The sequence below is a fragment of the Hibiscus syriacus genome, unplaced genomic scaffold (assembly GCF_006381635.1).
Source record: "Hibiscus syriacus cultivar Baekdansim isolate YM2019G1 unplaced genomic scaffold, ASM638163v2 tig00116976_pilon, whole genome shotgun sequence".
NCBI lineage: Eukaryota > Viridiplantae > Streptophyta > Magnoliopsida > Malvales > Malvaceae > Hibiscus > Hibiscus syriacus.
Genome location: NW_024063500.1, coordinates 221,076 through 239,447, shown reverse-complemented (window position 1 = coordinate 239,447; position 18,372 = coordinate 221,076). Strand labels below are relative to the sequence as shown.

At 34.2% G+C, this 18,372-nt stretch overlaps 1 pseudogene; it reads right to left on the bottom strand.

Moving 5' to 3' along the window:
- Window positions 1-1,395: 1,395 nt before the first annotated feature.
- Window positions 1,396-4,519, bottom strand: LOC120192632 (annotated as a pseudogene).
- Window positions 4,520-18,372: the final 13,853 nt, after the last annotated feature.

Genomic DNA, 18,372 nt, shown 5'->3' with positions numbered 1-18,372 from the left:
GGATTTTAAAGTTTAGGTTTAAAAATTTAGAGTTCGATAACTTTAAGTTTTATTTGAATATTAATTAAATAATATTAATATATATTATTAGAATTTATTATATATAAACTCATATATATTAAGAGTGATTTATTCCAATAAAGTAGGCATTAAAACATATCTTTAAGTACAAACAAATTATTAGAATATTATGATTCAAGATTGAATATTACAATTAAGGGTTTAGGGTTATTAATAGAGTTGAACATTCTACTTGTTACCACATGAATTTCTATAACATTTATATCGTTTAGGGTTCTAAAGTTTTTTATGATACTTAAATCATCAATCTTATTTGATGTAGGACGACATTTTATATTTCTACACAATATTTAAAAAGAACTTGTAAAATTGAAACATACTTTATGCCACATGATATTTTTTAGGTAAAAACAATTTTCATGTCGATAATTATACGTAAGATGTATTTTTATATCATACGCTGTCAACCTGATAACTTTTTATGATATTTATTTCATTCTTAATATATTTTTAAATATCTTTTGTTCCGCACGTTATATTCCTGCTTGTATAAAACAATATAATCATATTGGCATCTAATAACAATAATAAACATCAAAATAAATATTTCAGAGTCATCTTAAGCATTACAAGACGAGCACAAATAATTTTTAGGATAAAAATTTGTCAAATTAATAGATTTAAACTGAAAAATATTATCAAATTTATAAAAGGAAGTTATATTGATAAATTTAAGAGAAATTTAATTTCAATTGGTTCAGTAAAATAGAGTGTTAGGTCTCTTACATAATATTTAAAATTTGAGATTTAAAGTTGTGGGTGAATCAAATTAAATTGAGAAGATCGTTCCTATTATAATTTTCATTAGTACATATTAATCAAGTAATAAATTAGATATTAATAATTATATTAAAAAAACCTTTGAAAAGATCAAGAGAAAATCAAATTAAAAAACTTTGGATCGATAAAACTATAAATTACTATATTTTTTATATTCATCTTAAGAATTAAATCAAATATTTAAAGTTTAATGAGATTAAAATTCTCTTTTTCGGGAAACCCCTTTAGATTATGCTATCTTTTCTTGTTCAGAAAATTTATACAAATATTTTTGTATTGTGTCCTGGAATTTCTTACTTTATAAGAACTTAGAATAAACATTTTAATTATATTATTTATTGTATAAAATCTTATAGCATGTATTTGATTTAGTTAAATACAAGTAAACGTATATCTGGTTTCGTCAAAAGCCTTCTTGGTGTTGGACCATTTCGCTGCTCTGTAAAATCTCAAAGAAGCAAGCAACAGGAAAAACTACTCTTAAGAATTCATAAAATTCTTTCTCATCGCACAAATGGAAGTGTGAAACATGATCAATACCCTAAACTACCATCATACTCCGTTGACTAACAACATCTACATCTAAAATTCCATTTTAACAATCGCATTGGAAACTTCAGAATCTCCGTAATGTAACCAATCTTTGGCACAGATTAGTGCTTCCACCGTCTCTGGTCGCAAGGAGCTTCGGTACTCATCTAGTCGCTTCTTTGTGATATCAAAGATAGAATCAGGCGCAACAGAAGACACCGGAATCGACAAAATGTCACGAGCTATCTTGGAAAGTGTTGGATACTTCATCTTGTTCACCTTCCACCAACCAAACACGCCGAACTCTTGGACGCGGGGTAACAAAGACTCTTCCAAGTATTGATCTAGCTCAGACTTCATCTGCTGGCTACTAGTCTCCAGAATGTAGACATCAAAATCTGTAAGCCCGTGGTCTGAAAGAAGATTTCCCTGATGAGATTCATCAGTCGTTCCATTGTCCTGAGCAATCCCTTCTGCATAAGTTGGTGTCAGAGGCAGTGGAAGTGCCATGTATTCAAGAAAGATCTCGTGAATTCCGTCATCAACGGTTTTAATATATGTGGGAGCATCCTAGCCGTATATTTTTGTGAAGCTGAACTCAACAAGTTTCATTTTGAAACGAGGATCCATGACTACTGCAATTGCCAAAACCAGGCTACAATCCTTCCAGTACTTATCAATCTTTTCATGCATTGATTTTGCAAGGTTGCTGATAAAGGGACCCTCGCTATCAGTACAGTAGAACGACCCAACTCCGCATGTATCCTCCACACTTCATGAAAGAATGTAATTGCAGTAGGTTGAGTTGAAGTTGTAATGATGCTGGCTGCATCAAAGAGAGGTTTCAAGAAACTGCATAAAGTCTCAGCCAGCTTCCAGTCTTCCAATGATGGGGCTAGTTTATAATCAGGATCATAACCATCCAAGCAATCAAACACTTCCTTCAATTCAGAAGCAGCTGCAAGCATTTGGTATGTTGTGCTCCATTGAGTTTGATTATCAAGAAACAGGTTCTTTTCGCTGGGCACTTGAAGCTGATTCTTTACTTGAATGAACTTATCCTCGTACATCTTCACGTATTTTACACTATGGCGGATCTTCTTGATGATCTCTTCCCCTGCTGCAAGCACATCCTTCGCCATGCTGCTCATAGTATGAGCTATACAATTTCCAATTAACAGCTGACCATTAAGAATAAGGGGATTCTTAACGCACAGTAAAGGTCTAAGATTTTCCATCCCAGCTTCACTTAGAGGATGATTGAAGGTGAGGGAAAATAACTTGCCTTCCAAACTCCAGTCCGAAAGGCAAGCAGCCACGGCATGGCTTAGAGCAGAATGGGAATCTTGATATGGTTCCATTATGACATTGAAAACCCGTCTGTGCAATTTCCAGTCCATATCTACAAAGTGTCCAGTTATAAACACATAACCTAGCGTTTGATTCGAACTCCACATGTCCAGTGTAAGACAAAAGCGACCAGGAATACCCTCTATAAACTTCATGAGGCTTTGCTTTTCCCTCAGGTATGTTGCCACGCAATCCCCTTGAACAGTGTTGAAACTCATTTTATCAAACTGAGGCTGAATGTTTCGAACAAAAGTTATGAAACCAGGATGCTCAACCATGTGAAGAGGGTACTCATGCATGATGAACATTCTGGCAATTTCATGATGGCATCGGTCCTGATCATACGGGATAAAAGGTGTACTAGGAGACCTATGGGTCGCTTCGGAGGTTCATTTCCACCCATCTTATTGTTATCTTGGCCTCGTAACAGTGCCGGACAGGTTCCTTTGACAATGTGACGTTTCAGATGACTGGTACCTGCTACCTTGGAACCAGTGCTGTAAGCAAAACTTTGCTTGCAGCGTTTACAATATGCTCTTCTACATCCAGCACTCACATTTTCAATGGTGAAGTAATCCCAAACCATGGACTTCTTTCTCCTACGCTTGTTGGGCTGTGTTTCGGGAGTGATCAACGCCAGGTGATTGTTATTCTCCCCAGGAGTTATTTCCATATCTATCATTTCTGCCTGCAAGTAAACCCTGCTGCTAAAAAACAAAAGAAAAGGAACAGTATCAGAATATTTTAGGCAAAATTTGTACGCTAATCCCAGTTCTAAAGACAGCGTATGATGATATTAAGCTTGGCTGCCATTGGCAAAGCAACTCAATCGCAATATAGACCATATGCGATCGGGTCAGGGAAAAATTGGCTCGGGTCACCACTCGGTGGGTGCATCCAGAATCGAATCATATCAGAACAGATGACATTACATAAATAGATAAAAACTCAAAATAGGCCAACTTTGTGGAGCAGAGGTAAAATAGATATTTTCTACCTACATGGTGGTACGACAAGGGTTTACACGGGAAAACAAAGAAAAATAGATCTATGCTTAAAACATATTTTTTACAAAAATAAAAGGCCCAGATCAAGTAAAACTGAAATCCAGTTAAATTTGAAGATGAAGCATATATGCAAGATCAAAAGACGAGAAGAGAAAGAACCCATGTATGGATGTTTGCCCAGATTAACCAGCAAAGCAAAAACCCATTAAATATGGTTCGAGGGATCAATCGCCCGGATCTTTAAAATCTCAACAACAAAAACAACAAAAAAGGCAGATTCACTAAAGCATGAAACAAGAAACCAAAAACGGAATCCATATTTATTAAGAGAAAAGTGCAGAAACGAAGAACTACAGAAAGAAGCTCATGGATTCGTCTCAGCCTCGGCAAACTCTTAAGGACAAAACACACCAACGATTTTCTCATGTAAATTTAATCAAACATAACCATAGTAATTCTCAGAACACCAAACACAGAGCCTTAAAAAAGCAAACCCAAAACTCGATCAAACAACGAATTATAAAGAAAAACATTAAAAATATAGAGAAAAAAATCTACTCAAATGAAAGAACAAATAAAATTTTGGTAAGGTAATGTTGTTTACCGGTGAAAAGGCCCAAAGAGAATCGATCTGGGATCGGATTTGAAGGCCGGAAATCGACGTCGAAGGCGTAGAGATCAAAGGCTTTGCAGGGAGAGAGACAGAGAGGAGGAGGATTTGGGCTTAGAACAGACCCGAAAGGCTAATTGGACCTAAAAGAATAAAAGGGGGCAAAGGTCAAAAAGAGAATTAGGATGGATCTATTAAAAGACTTATAGGGTCTTGACTCTTGACTTTGGGTTAGATTAGTAGGTGGGGAACTGGTAAGGGGTCCATTCGGTTCACCCTCAGCTTACCAAAAACGAACCACAAGGCTGGTGATGGTAGGCGGAGCTAGCCCACCCTCAAATCACGGCTTGTTCAGTCGTTTCCGATTTGTTTATGATTTTTATTCCTTTTTATTTAGGTTTAAGAGAAGAAACTTGTAGAATACCCAAACTTATATTAATGGACTATTCTCTTTTATTTATTGGTGAGGGTCCTCATTTAGGGGATTCTTATTTCTTTTTAGCCCAATGGCATGGCCACCCAATTTATTTAAACCATTATTTTCAACTTATCTATATGTGAATCAATTGATCAATCACTTCACCTCCCTAGTCCCTTGCCCATTTCTCTTTTCATGTGAGACTGAGTTTGCTTCTATTGTGTAGGGTTTTGATTGTGTATGTTTTGTTGCTTCTAACTTATCTCATTAATATTTTATTTTGTGTCTTTGACATCTTTGGTAGTGTTAATAATATTGACCCTTTAAGATTAACGAGGTTCAATGTTCGAGTGTTATATTATGTAAATTATACATTATTTTTTTACATAGCTTGACTTAAATTAGTCTTAAAAATGATTATTTTATTTAAAAAATCAAATTGCAAAAATAGCTTTCCTTCTCAAATTTTAAGTCAAGAATTAACTTGTTCGGTTGGTAATAGTTTTTCAATCAGCGACAATGTTAGGGATGAACTTATAAAAATTTTAAGAAGAACAAACTTATAAAATTATAAAAGATAAAAACATATTAACATTATAAAATATAAAAAAATATTTAAAATATATAATAATTTTAATTTTCAGAAACAATTCCCTAACCGCTCTAGATTCATCCCTACTTCTAATGAGGTGCTTATTTCCTTAAAATCGCACTCATAATGTTATGATTATGGAGTATATTAGATTATATTTATTTGTCGATATAATGTTTAAAATAACTATACTTTTTCTATAAGAAGACTACACTTATAGCTTTATGAAAAATACGTAGTTAAAGGTACTCAACCTATATCATTCCATGTTTTAATAATAATTTAAATTAGAAATCAAGCAACATCTTATATTTTATTATTGATACACCTCCATTAAAAGACCTTTCATATATAAATTTCGTACATAAAAACCTTCAGATAATTTAGAAACATCTTTGAATCTTCAGCGTCTTAAGAACTTCGGAAGATATAAATAAAATATTTCCATAAAAATGTACTCGAATATCTAATATATTTTAGAAGTTGTGACCTCTTGACATGATATTTGACAAGTTTATGTGATTTATGAGGGCCAAATATATTATCACATGATCTTATCCACTTAGTTTATCAATTTCTTAGTAATTATAATGATCCAATGTCTAACACTCGTACTAAGAGTTATTATAAAAATTTCTTAATCAAGAACGAGATAAAAAGGTAACCTAGATAGAATTGTCTCACTTTTATTCTTCTTTATAGTTATAAAATATTTTTAATAATAATTAATGATAATTCTCTTAACGATTGTTGAAACTCTTCATTATAAGCTCATCTAATCAATATAACTACGTCTATATGCATGATATTTGTTAAATAAAGTGTTAATTATTTTATAAAAAAACTCCGTTTGATGCCATGTCGATGTCACCTGGCACCCATTCATGAGTTGTTATGAACTGTAAGAATAAAATAATTTTACGATTTCCAAATATTAAAAGCAATACCATTTACGGTTCATTAAATAATAGGAACTTAAAATTATTTTTAAAAGAAACGAAATAAAGAAGAATAGAAAAAGCAGAAGTTGTGGGATAATGAAAGACAAAGTTGTGGGTTAAATCGAAAGGACAAAAGGAGTTTCAATCGTGTCGGGCATGTGTCATTTATTTATTATTTATTTATTTATTTATTTATATCAGCGTTGGAACAATTAGACAGACTGACATCTCACTACACCCAGTTTTCATGCAATTGTCATGTTGTGCTTCGTTTCGCTTCTTGGGGAATTAGCCGTTGAAGCACACACGCAAACCAATTCAATCGTAAATTCTATAATATAATTTATTAATATAAAATTAAAAACACACAAAAATTAGTTTAAAAAATCTTATCAATGGTGTGTATTTAAAGTTAGATTGAGTAATTAAAAAAATATTATTTGTTTTAATATTTCTATGTTGACAATAATAATATTTTAAATTAAATATCAAATTTAAACTAAAATGTCGCACAATATTACTACCGCAATTCAATTCAATATTTCACTTACTTTAACAAGCATTATCATTTTTCTATAAATTACGGGTAAGAAAAAGAGGGTGTTTATGTTGCGGAAGACGGCTATCGGATAGTGTAAAATCGCAACTGATAATTTGAGAAAATAAAAATGAAGATAAAAGAGACACAAAATTTACGTGAAAAACCCCTGAATAATATAGGGTAAAAACCACGGGCAACGGTAGAAGAATTTCATTATGAGAAAATAGGAATTACAACCTCTCTCGATCTACCAAGGAGAAAACAATGATAATTCTCTCTAGATAAAAAGGAGAAAACAACTCTCAAGAAACTCTCTAAAATCTCTCTAGTATTGGAAGGAAGCTAGAATGCTTTGGGATGGTTTTGAAGCTAAATGAGCTAGGGTATTTATAGTTGAAACTTAAGGACTAATCTTATAAATACCCTAAAGTTTAGTGACTAAAGTTTATAATTTACCCATTTAATTTTCAAACATTATTGCACCTAATTCTGACATTGTTGCACCTAATTTTGACATTGCAATATTAGGTGGCTAACTTGAACCAATTTTCCAAGCTTTGACATTTCAAAAATCTCCCACTTGAAGATTTGATTGGAACAATCATATCTTCACACCATTCTTTCTACCTTGTACCATCATGTTGCTTACGTCTCTGACAGGCCACAAGAGGATCGACACCAAGTAAATTTATCAGTGTTGATCGCCTTCGTCATGAAATCTGCTATGTTGTCTTTGGTATGGATCTTCTGTATATCTACCGTTCTTTCTTCCACCTTTTCACGAATGAAATGGTACTGAACTCGTATGTGCTTAGTCCTTGAATGAAATGCTGGATTACTTGCTAGATGCAAGGCGCTTTGACTGTCACAAAACAGAGAGACATACTCTTGATTGTGCCCAAGCTCCCCCAATAACATCTTCAACCAAATTGCTTCTTTACTGGCTTGTGTAGCTGCTACATATTCTACCTCTGTTGTAGACGTAGCCACAACTGACTGCAATTTTGAAACCCAGCTTACAGCTCCACTAGCAACTTTGAACACATATCCTGTAGTAGATTTGCTTTTATCCAAATCCCCTGCATAGTCAGAATCTACATATCCATTAATTAGTAAGTTTGATCCTCCGTAATATAATGCAATATTTGACGTCCCCTTGATGTATCTTAGGATCCTCTTTACTGTATTCCAATGCTCTTTGCCTGGATTCGCCATGTACCGACTAACCACTCTGTTGAAACATTTTAATATTTCGATATAACAAATTAAGTTAAATGGATTTTAAGATTTTCCAAATGATTTTCTAAGTATATTCGATATAACTATTCGAATAATCAAAACATTACTCCAAATATTTCAAAAATCATTTTTGATCCTTACTTAAGTGTAAAATTAAGTTTTAATCATAAAACAATTTCAAAATAATTTTACAAAGTATTTCGAACCAATTCAAAGCCAAAAATTCCAGATTGCTCAGAGGGAACCGATTCCCCCCATAGGAGGAACCGATTCCCCCCTGAATGGTTTGGCTCCGAGATTTCCAGAATGCTCGGAGGGAACCGATTCCCCCATAGGAGGAACCGATTCCCCCCTAAACATTTTTGTTCCGAGAATTCCAGTATGCTCGGAGGGAACCGATTCCCCCCCAAAGGGGGTACCGATTCCCCCTGTTCAACGGTCGAAATATTTGAATTTTACACTTAGGGAACCGATTCCCTATGAGAGGGAACCGATTCCCCCCACGCTCCAAGCTGTTTTATTAAATGTTTTCACACTAAAACGGCTATAATATCTTCTCTAATTATCCCCAACGTTCAGAAGTGATCCAAGGTGTATTTAAGCAAGCTTAGAAGCCATTGATCAAGAATAAGAAACATCAAGCAACTAGAATCAAGAGAGAATCAAAGAGAAAGCATCAAACCTCAAGTTTGAGCATTTCAAGCCTATTTTCATTCAATATTCTTTTTGCTTTCAAGAACACTTTCTGTGCTCAATTGTATTCATCTTTGAGTGTTCTTTTCTTTGTTCTAGAATTGTGCAAACATCTTACCTTGTGAGGTTTTCTTGTAAGTTTGCAAATTTGTAATCTTCTCTTTGAGAAAAGAGTGTTCTCAAGAGTTGGGGTATACTCTTGAGGGAATTGTAAGGTTATCTCTTTGGCCTCAAAAGAAAGAACAAATTAGTGAATTTGTTGGAAAATCCTTAGTGTGGATAGCTAAGGTAGTGGACGTAGACTTTGTTTGAGAAAGTCGAACCACTGTAAATCGCTGTGCAAATACTTTCAATTCTCTGCAAAAGCTTCCACAAAATTTTTTATTACCAATTCACCCCCTCTTGGCCAATTTCGTCATTCGATTAACTCAACAATTGGTATCAGAGCCTAACTCATTTGAATGTTTTATCGCCTCTTGAGTCGATTCGGGAAGAGTTATATCGATTGTTAAACTCATCAATGGCCTCCGCTTCAAACTTCGACTCCGGTCTCGATTCTATGCCCGTCAACAAGCCTCCTTTCTTCAATGGAGCTAACTACGCCTATTGGAAGAATAGAATGATGTACTTCATTCAAGCAAGTGACATGGGAGCATGGAATGCCGTAGAAGAAGGATACATTAAGCCTATCACTCATCCAAGGTTGTGGAGTGAAGGAGATACAAAAATGTTCCAGCTCAACTCCAAAGCCATCCATATTATCTTTTGTGCTCTTGGACCAGATGAATACGGAAGAGTTTCATCGTGTACAACCGCCAAAGAAATATGGGACAAGCTTCAAGTCACACATGAAGGTACCAATGAGGTAAAGAAATCAAAAATTAGTATTCTAACGCATAGCTATGAAAATTTCAGGATGAAACCAAATGAAGACATCAAAGCTATGACGGATAGATTTTTAACGATTGTCAATGGTCTCAAATCATATGGAGAGATCATCTCAAATGAAAAGCTTGTGAGGAAGTTAGTCTACTCCCTCCCAAAATCATGGCAATCAAAGAAGACGGCAATCATCGAGTCTAAGGACCTATCGTCCTTAACTCTTGAAGAACTTATCGGTTCACTACTCACTCATGAGATGATGCTTGAAGATGAGGTGGACCTTGATAAAGTTGAAGAGACACCAAAGGAGAAGAAGAAAAACATTGGAGTTGCTCTCAAATCCACAAAAGATGAGAGTGATTCTAATGATGATGATGATGACGAGGAAATGGCATTGTTTGCCAAACAAAAATGATGAGACCTTACCAAGGAAGAAAATTCAAACGAAACGAAGGCCTCAAAAATGAACCAAAAGAGAAGGACCCAATCATTTGCTATGAATGCAAAAAGCCGGGGCATGTCAAATATGATTGCCCACAATTGAAGAAAAAGGGTCAATCAAAGAATAAGCACAAGGCTCATGTGGCTACATGGAGCGATGAAGAAGGTTCTGATGAAGAGGAACAAGAAGTAGCAAACTTGTGCTTAATGGCATTCGGGGAAGATTCTAAGGTAACCTCTAACTCATCTGATTTTGATGATTTATCTTATGATGAGCTATTAGAGGAATATAATGGTTTGGCTTCGGATTATGAGAAATTATTTTTAAAATATAAAAATGATGTTTCAAAGTTGAAAAATGAAAATAAACTCATATCCAAAACCAACAATGATCTTGAAAGTAAAATTAAAGATTTGCAAATCAAACTAGAAGAGTTTGAAAAGAAAATTTTAGATTTGCAAAATTTACTTTCAAAGGTCAATGATGATCATCAAAAGAAAATTGATGATCTTAAAATCTCTTTTGATAAAGTTGGAACAAAACATTTTGAAAAAGGAGAAAATTCAAAATCCAACTTTGCTAGAAAAGATTTTAGAAACTACAATCATAGAAATCCTCAACGAACCTTAAATGGTAAAATATTTAGAAGTATATGGGTTCCTAAAGGACTCATTACTACTAAAGATAAAGATATCCTACAAAAATGGATACCTAAGGGAACTAGGATTTTGGAAACTAATGAATATGGACCCAAAAGAATTTGGGTACCAAAAATCAAAAATTAATCTATGTTTGTAGGGAAAGGAGCATTGCTACATGGCACGGGAAACAAATTCAAATTCATGGTACCTTGATAGTGGATGCTCAAGACACATGACCGGAGACAAAAGCCGGTTCATTGAGCTTAACGCCAAAAATGGAGGAGAAGTGACTTTTGGAGACAATTCAAAAGGTCACATTGAAGGTATTGGTACAATAGGTAATACCTCTTCCATACAAATTAAGAATGTTTTATATGTGAATGGATTAAAGCATAATCTATTGAGTATTAGTCAATTATGCGATAAATGATTCAATGTCTTATTTGAAATTAATGGTTGTAAAGTCATTGACATTGCATCTAATCGGATTATGCTTGTTGGTCATAGAATAGGAAACATTTACATGGTGCATTTAGATTCTATTGATATGACTAATTTATGCCTAGTTGCTAAGGATGAGCATGATAGTTGGTTATGGCATAGGAGACTAGGTCATGCTAGTATGAGTGTTTTGCAACGGCTAATTCAAGGTGATTTAGTTCGAGGGTTGCCTAAGCTTAAATTGATAATGATAAAATCTGTGATGCTTGTGCTAAAGGAAAACAAAAACGAGTTTCTTTTAAATCTATTAATGATGTATCAACTAGTAGAGTATTACAATTGATCCATTTAGATCTTTTTGGGCCAACTAGAACTACTAGCTTGGGAGGAAAACAATATGCATTTGTCTTGGTAGATGACTATTCTAGATACACTTGGGTTCTATTCTTAAGTACTAAAGATGAAGCATTAGAAAATTTCATCACATTTTCAAAATAATCCAAAATGAAAAAGGATACTCTATCACGAGTGTTAGAAGTGATCATGGAACTGAATTTGAAAATCTTGGATTTATTGAGTTTTGTAATTCTAATGGTATTAGCCACAATTTTTCAGCACCTAGAACCCCTCAACAAAATGGAGTTGTTGAAAGGAAAAATCGAACTTTAGAAGAAATGGCTAGAACCATGCTTTGCGAAAATAATTTGCCAAAATATTTTTGGGCGGAAGCCACAAATACCGCTTGTTATGTTGTAAATCGAGTAATGATTAGGCCAATTTTAAAGAAAACTCCATATGAAATTCTCAAAAATAAAAAGCCTAACATTAGCTATTTTCATCCTTTTGGATGTAAATGTTTTGTTTTAAACAACGGTAAAGAAAACCTTGGCAAATTTGATGCTAAAAGTGATGAAGGAATTTTTCTGGGTTATTCCTTAAATTCTAAAGCTTATCGTGTATTTAATAAAAGAACTTTAGTTGTAGAAGAGTCTGTACATGTTGTTTTCGATGATAATCCCCTTCCAAGGAAGGATTCTTCTGTTAATGATGATGTAGGTATTGTACACGCAAATGATGTTAGACACGACGTTGGAGAATCATCATCAAAGGAAGAAACAAAAGATGAGGAAACTCATGATCCCCTCGAGAATCCAACCATTGAAGAAAGGGAAGTATCTTTTCCAAGAGAGTACAACTATGTCAAGGATGGTGAAATTATAGGTGATCCATCAAAAGGGGTAACTACTCGATCTTCTCTTAGAAATATCTATAATTATGTTGCATTTATTTCATGCATAGAGCCTAAGAACATCAAAGAAGCATTAAAAGATGAACATTGGATTATGGCTATGCAAGAAGAATTAAATCAATTTGAGAGAAGTAAAGTATGGACATTAGTTGAAAGGCATAGTAATAAATCTACTGTAGGTACTAGATGGGTTTTTAGAAATAAACTTGATGAAAGTGGTAATATAGTGAGGAACAAGGCTAGACTTGTTGCTCAAGGCTATACTCAAGAAGAAGGCATAGACTATGATGAAACATACGCTCCCGTAGCTAGGATGGAAGCAATTAGAATGTTATTAGCATTTGCATGTTTCAATGAATTTAAATTATATCAAATGGATGTTAAAAGTGCATTTTTAAATGGTTTTATAAAGAAGAAGTGTACGTGGAACAACCTCCAGGTTTTGAAGATTCAAATTTTCCGGATCATGTTTTAAAATTGACAAAAGCTCTTTATGGTTTAAAACAAGCTCCTAGAGCTTGGTATGAAAGATTGTCAAATTTTTTAATTGAAAAAGGTTTTTTAAAAGGAAAGGTTGACACTACATTGTTTTTAAAAAGAAAAGGTAAAGATTTATTGGTAGTTCAAATTTATGTTGATGATATAATATTTGGTTCTACTAATGATGTTCTTTGTCAAGAATTTTCTAAGCTAATGCAAAGTGAGTTTGAGATGAGCATGATGGGGGAGCTCTCATTTTTCTTGGGACTCCAAATCAAGCAAAGAAAAGATGGCATCTTCATTAATCAAGCTAAGTACGTCAAAGATATGCTCAAGAAGTTTGGACTGGAAAATGGGAAACCTCATAACACTCCAATGAGCTCTTCAACAAAGCTTGACTTAGATGAAGGAGGTAAATGTGTAGATGTTAAATTATATAGGTCAATGATTGGCTCTTTGCTTTATCTAACTGCAAGTAGACTGGACATTATGTTTAGTGTTTGCTTATGTGCTAGATTTCAATCATGTCCTAAGGAATCACATTTACTAGCTGTTAAGAGAATCTTTAGATACCTTAAGGACACTCCTAGTTTAGGACTTTGGTATCCTAGAGACTCTAGCTTTAGCTTGCATGCTTTTTCTGATGCGGATTATGGAGGATGCAAATTAGATAGGAAAAGCACCTCCGGTACTTGCCAATTCCTTGGAAATATGCTGATTTCTTGGTTTTCAAAGAAACAAAATTGTGTTGCATTATCTACCACTGAAGCCGAATACATTTCAGCTGGTAGTTGTTGTGCACAAGTTTTATGGATGAAACAACAACTTTTTGATTATGGAATTGAAGTAGGTACTATTCCTATCAAGTGTGACAATACTAGTGCTATTTGTCTCACTAAAAATCCCATCCAACACTCTAGAACTAAGCACATTGAAATAAGACATCACTTCATTAGAGACCATGTCACTAAGGAAGATGTAGTTCTAGAATTTGTTGATACTTTGCACCAATTAGCGGATATCTTTACAAAACCCTTAGACAAGGAAAGATTTTGGACACTTAGGAGAGAATTAGGTTTGACCAACCTATCTTCACTTAGTGTTTAAAATAATTTTAGCACTTTTAATAAATCTTGAAAAATGCTTATAATAATTTTTTGCATTCTTGCTATTAGTTAGGGGGAGTTTGTAATTCTTAGTGAAAATTAATTTTTATGTTCAAAAATCGATTAAAGATTAATTTAATTGTTTGAACATAATTAATTTTTGATATATGAGTTGCCAATACCACTAGAAAAGATTAATTTAGCATTTTGTGCTTAAAAAATCAGATTTTAGCATTTTGGTGTAGAGGAAATCGATCCCCCCCTGAGGGAACCGATTCCCCCTTTGAAGGGGAACCGATTCCCCCCACAGGGGAATCGATACCCCCCTAGGGTTCTGTTAAAATCGGGCAGAACAACCCCAAATCTCAAAAACCCTATTATTCTCTCTTCGCCGTTTCTTCCCTCTAAATCCCTCAAATCTCCATTTTTGCCTCAAATCAACGATATTAATCGGAATTTGCTTTATAAATCATCTTCCAAACCTGTTGGAATCATTAAAATCGTGCAAACAACATCTAAATCCCCTCAATCTTCATATTTCAAGGTAAATTTTTCTAAACTCTTTATTTCATTATTTTTGAACATAAGATTAGTTTCAATTAGTTCTAGGTTGAAATAGTGATCGGGCATTGATTATTTAGTGATTAGAAACTAGATGTTACAACTAATTTCATCAAAAACACAAGAATTTTTCAATTTTTTTTTTCGAAATAAAAAAAAATGTTATTTTTCAAATTATTGTGTTTTGATTAAATTATATTGTTGTTATGAAAAACTATACATATATTGTTTCTCAAAACCATATTTTTCAAAAGTTTTTCAAAAACTTTGCCCATTAGGATTGATTTAGAGAATCTTGAAATATTGAGGACTCATTTGAGTTTTGGGATTAATTGAATTGCATACACTTGTTTTAAAATTGCAGGTTATTATATCTATTCTAATTTCCTTCACCATGTCAAATCCTAAACGTCCTAGGTCTTCATCTAGTCGTTCTAGTCGTCAACCAAATCCACCTCCAAATCCTCCTTCTATTCCAATTTCTAATCCCAATCCCACTGATCCTAACTTGACTATCCAAAATTCGTGTTTCAATCATCCTGGGTCTAGAAATCACCGATATTGGTATTATCAATATTTCGATTCTTACAAAATCCGGGAAGAACGTATTCCTTCTCGTCAAGTTATGTTAGCTATCGATTTTAAATATCTTCCCATTTTACAAGAATGGAAATTTGATAAACTATTTGATCTTGAACCCATCGTTTACCATCAACTTGTTCGTATATTCTACTCTAATGCCGTATGTGTTAAAAACCAAGCTGAAACCGAAACCATAGGAATTCGTTCCTACCTTCTAGGACAATTCTTATATATTGATCCGGCATATATAGCCAATACATTTGGATTAGATAATGATGGTATTTCGAATGAAAAACAAATTTTAGGTTCTCGTTACAAAAGAAGGGATAGTGCGAGTGTCTTAGACCTACATGAGCGTTTTCTTCATCTAATGATTTCTTGGTGGTTTCGACCATCCGGAGGTCGTTATTCTACTCTTAGAGCTTTGGATCTTTGGTGGTTACATTGTTTTGAAAACCGTATTAAAATTAACCTACCACAGATTATTTTTGCTGAAATTGTTGAAACCGTAAATCTTGTTCCTAACAAGAAACACTGTTCATCTCTAGTTTACGGTTGCTTTTTGAGTAATCTGTTTTCCAAAGCTGGGCTTAGAGTCGGTCTAGATGTCGTTTTTCCTCTTAAGAAACAAATAAATCTTCTTTCCTTAACGAGAGCGGGATGGGTAAAGGACAAAGAAACCGGTGAATGGGTTCGTTCTTCTACTCCGGGAGCTAGTTCTTCACAAGCTCCACCCGAAGCTGACGAAGATCCCGAGTTTGAATAATTAATGAGGGATATTGATGAAGCTGAAGAAGAACCTGAACAACCCGAAGAGCAGCCCGAGGAGCAAGCACAACAAACGCATCAAATGGCTCCATATTTTCAATCCTTTATGGAGACATTCGATTTCCGATACGCTACCATGGACTCGCGCTTTTCCTCTATAGAGTCTCATTTATCCACAATGGGAGCTCAACAATTAGAGATTCTTCGGGAGATGCGTGCAAACAATGAATCAACCAACGCTCGTATCAATGAACTCACACACGAGATGGCCGCTATGCGAGCCCGTTTTCCTCCTACCGATCCGGATGCTTGATTTTATGTTTAGCTTTAAAACTTTGAACAAAATGAATATTGTTTCAACATTTTGATTTGTTTGATTTTGTGGATTGTTGGATTTTGGATATATGAATGGTGTGAACTTATATGTTTGGTGTGTTTTATTCATTTTTGCATCATTTACATTATCATTAGCAATATGACCAATTTTGCCATATCACATTATTTATGAATATTGATTTATGAAACTAATGGCTAACCTCTTTTGATTGTGATCTTAGCAGCTTCAGCTTATAATTAATAAATCAATTGGCTAAATGATTTTCATAACCTTGTTTTACAATGTCTTTTTGATTTAACAAAAAGGGGAGAAGAATAAGTGTTAAATGTTTTACATGATAAATTGAAGAAGTGTTAAAGTAAGGGGGAGTAATTTCAAAACTTGATTTCAAAAATCTTAAAATTACTAAAATGTTTTGTTATATCAAAAAGGGGGAGATAATAAGAATAAGTGTTAAATGTTTTACATGATAAATTGAAGAAGTGTTAAAGTAAGGGGGAGTAATTTCAAAACTTGATTTCAAAAATCTTAAAATTACTAAAATGTTTTGTTATATCAAAAAGGGGGAGATTGTTGAAACATTTTAATATTTCGATATAACAAATTAAGTTAAATGGATTTTAAGATTTTCCAAATGATTTTCTAAGTATATTCGATATAACTATTCGAATAATCAAAACATTACTCCAAATATTTCAAAAATCATTTTTGATCCTTACTTAAGTGTAAAATTAAGTTTTAATCATAAAACAATTTCAAAATAATTTTACAAAGCATTTCGAACCAATTCAAAGCCAAAAATTCCAGATTGCTCAGAGGGAACCGATTCCCCCCCATAGGAGGAACCGATTCCCCCCTGAATGGTTTGGCTCCGAGATTTCCAAAATGCTCGGAGGGAACCGATTCCCCCATAGGAGGAACCGATTCCCCCCTAAACATTTTTGTTCCGAGAATTCCAGTACGCTCGGAGGGAACCGATTCCCCCCCAAAGGGGGTACCGATTCCCCCCTGTTCAACGGTCGAAATATTTGAATTTTACACTTAGGGAACCGATTCCCTATGAGAGGGAACCGATTCCCCCCACGCTCCAAGCTGTTTTATTAAATGTTTTCACACTAAAACGGCTATAATATCTTCTCTAATTATCCCCAACGTTCAGAAGTGATCCAAGGTGTATTTAAGCAAGCTTAGAAGCCATTGATCAAGAATAAGAAACATCAAGCAACTAGAATCAAGAGAGAATCAAAGAGAAAGCATCAAACCTCAAGTTTGAGCATTTCAAGCCTATTTTCATTCAATATTCTTTTTGCTTTCAAGAACACTTTCTGTGCTCAATTGTATTCATCTTTGAGTGTTCTTTTCTTTGTTCTAGAATTGTGCAAACATCTTACCTTGTGAGGTTTTCTTGTAAGTTTGCAAATTTGTAATCTTCTCTTTGAGAAAAGAGTGTTCTCAAGAGTTGGGGTATACTCTTGAGGGAATTGTAAGGTTATCTCTTTGGCCTCAAAAGAAAGAACAAATTAGTGAATTTGTTGGAAAATCCTTAGTGTGGATAGCTAAGGTAGTGGACGTGGACTTTGTTTGAGAAAGTCGAACCACTGTAAATCGCTGTGCAAATACTTTCAATTCTCTGCAAAAGCTTCCACAAAATTTTTTATTGCCAATTCACCCCCTCTTGGCCAATTTCGTCATTCGATTAACTCAACACACTCCAACTGCTTGTGCAATGTCTGGTCTTGTGCATATCATAGCGAACATCAAACTTCCCACTGCTGATGCATACGGTACTCGAGACATCTCCATCCTCTCTTCTTCACTGCTAGGACTCATACTGGAGGATAATTTGAAGTTAATAGGAAGAGGGGTAGAAATTGGCTTACAATTTTGCATGCTGAATCGTGACAAGATTTTCTTCAAGTAATTCTTTTGTGAAAGCCAAATCTTCCTATTACTTCTGTCTCAGTGAATTTGCATCCCTAGAATCTTGTTTGCTGATCCCAAGTCCTTCATTTCAAATTCCCTAGCCAGTTGTGCCTTCAATTCTTCAATATGATCTTTGTTGGGTCCTGCAACCAACATGTCATCCACATACAACAACAA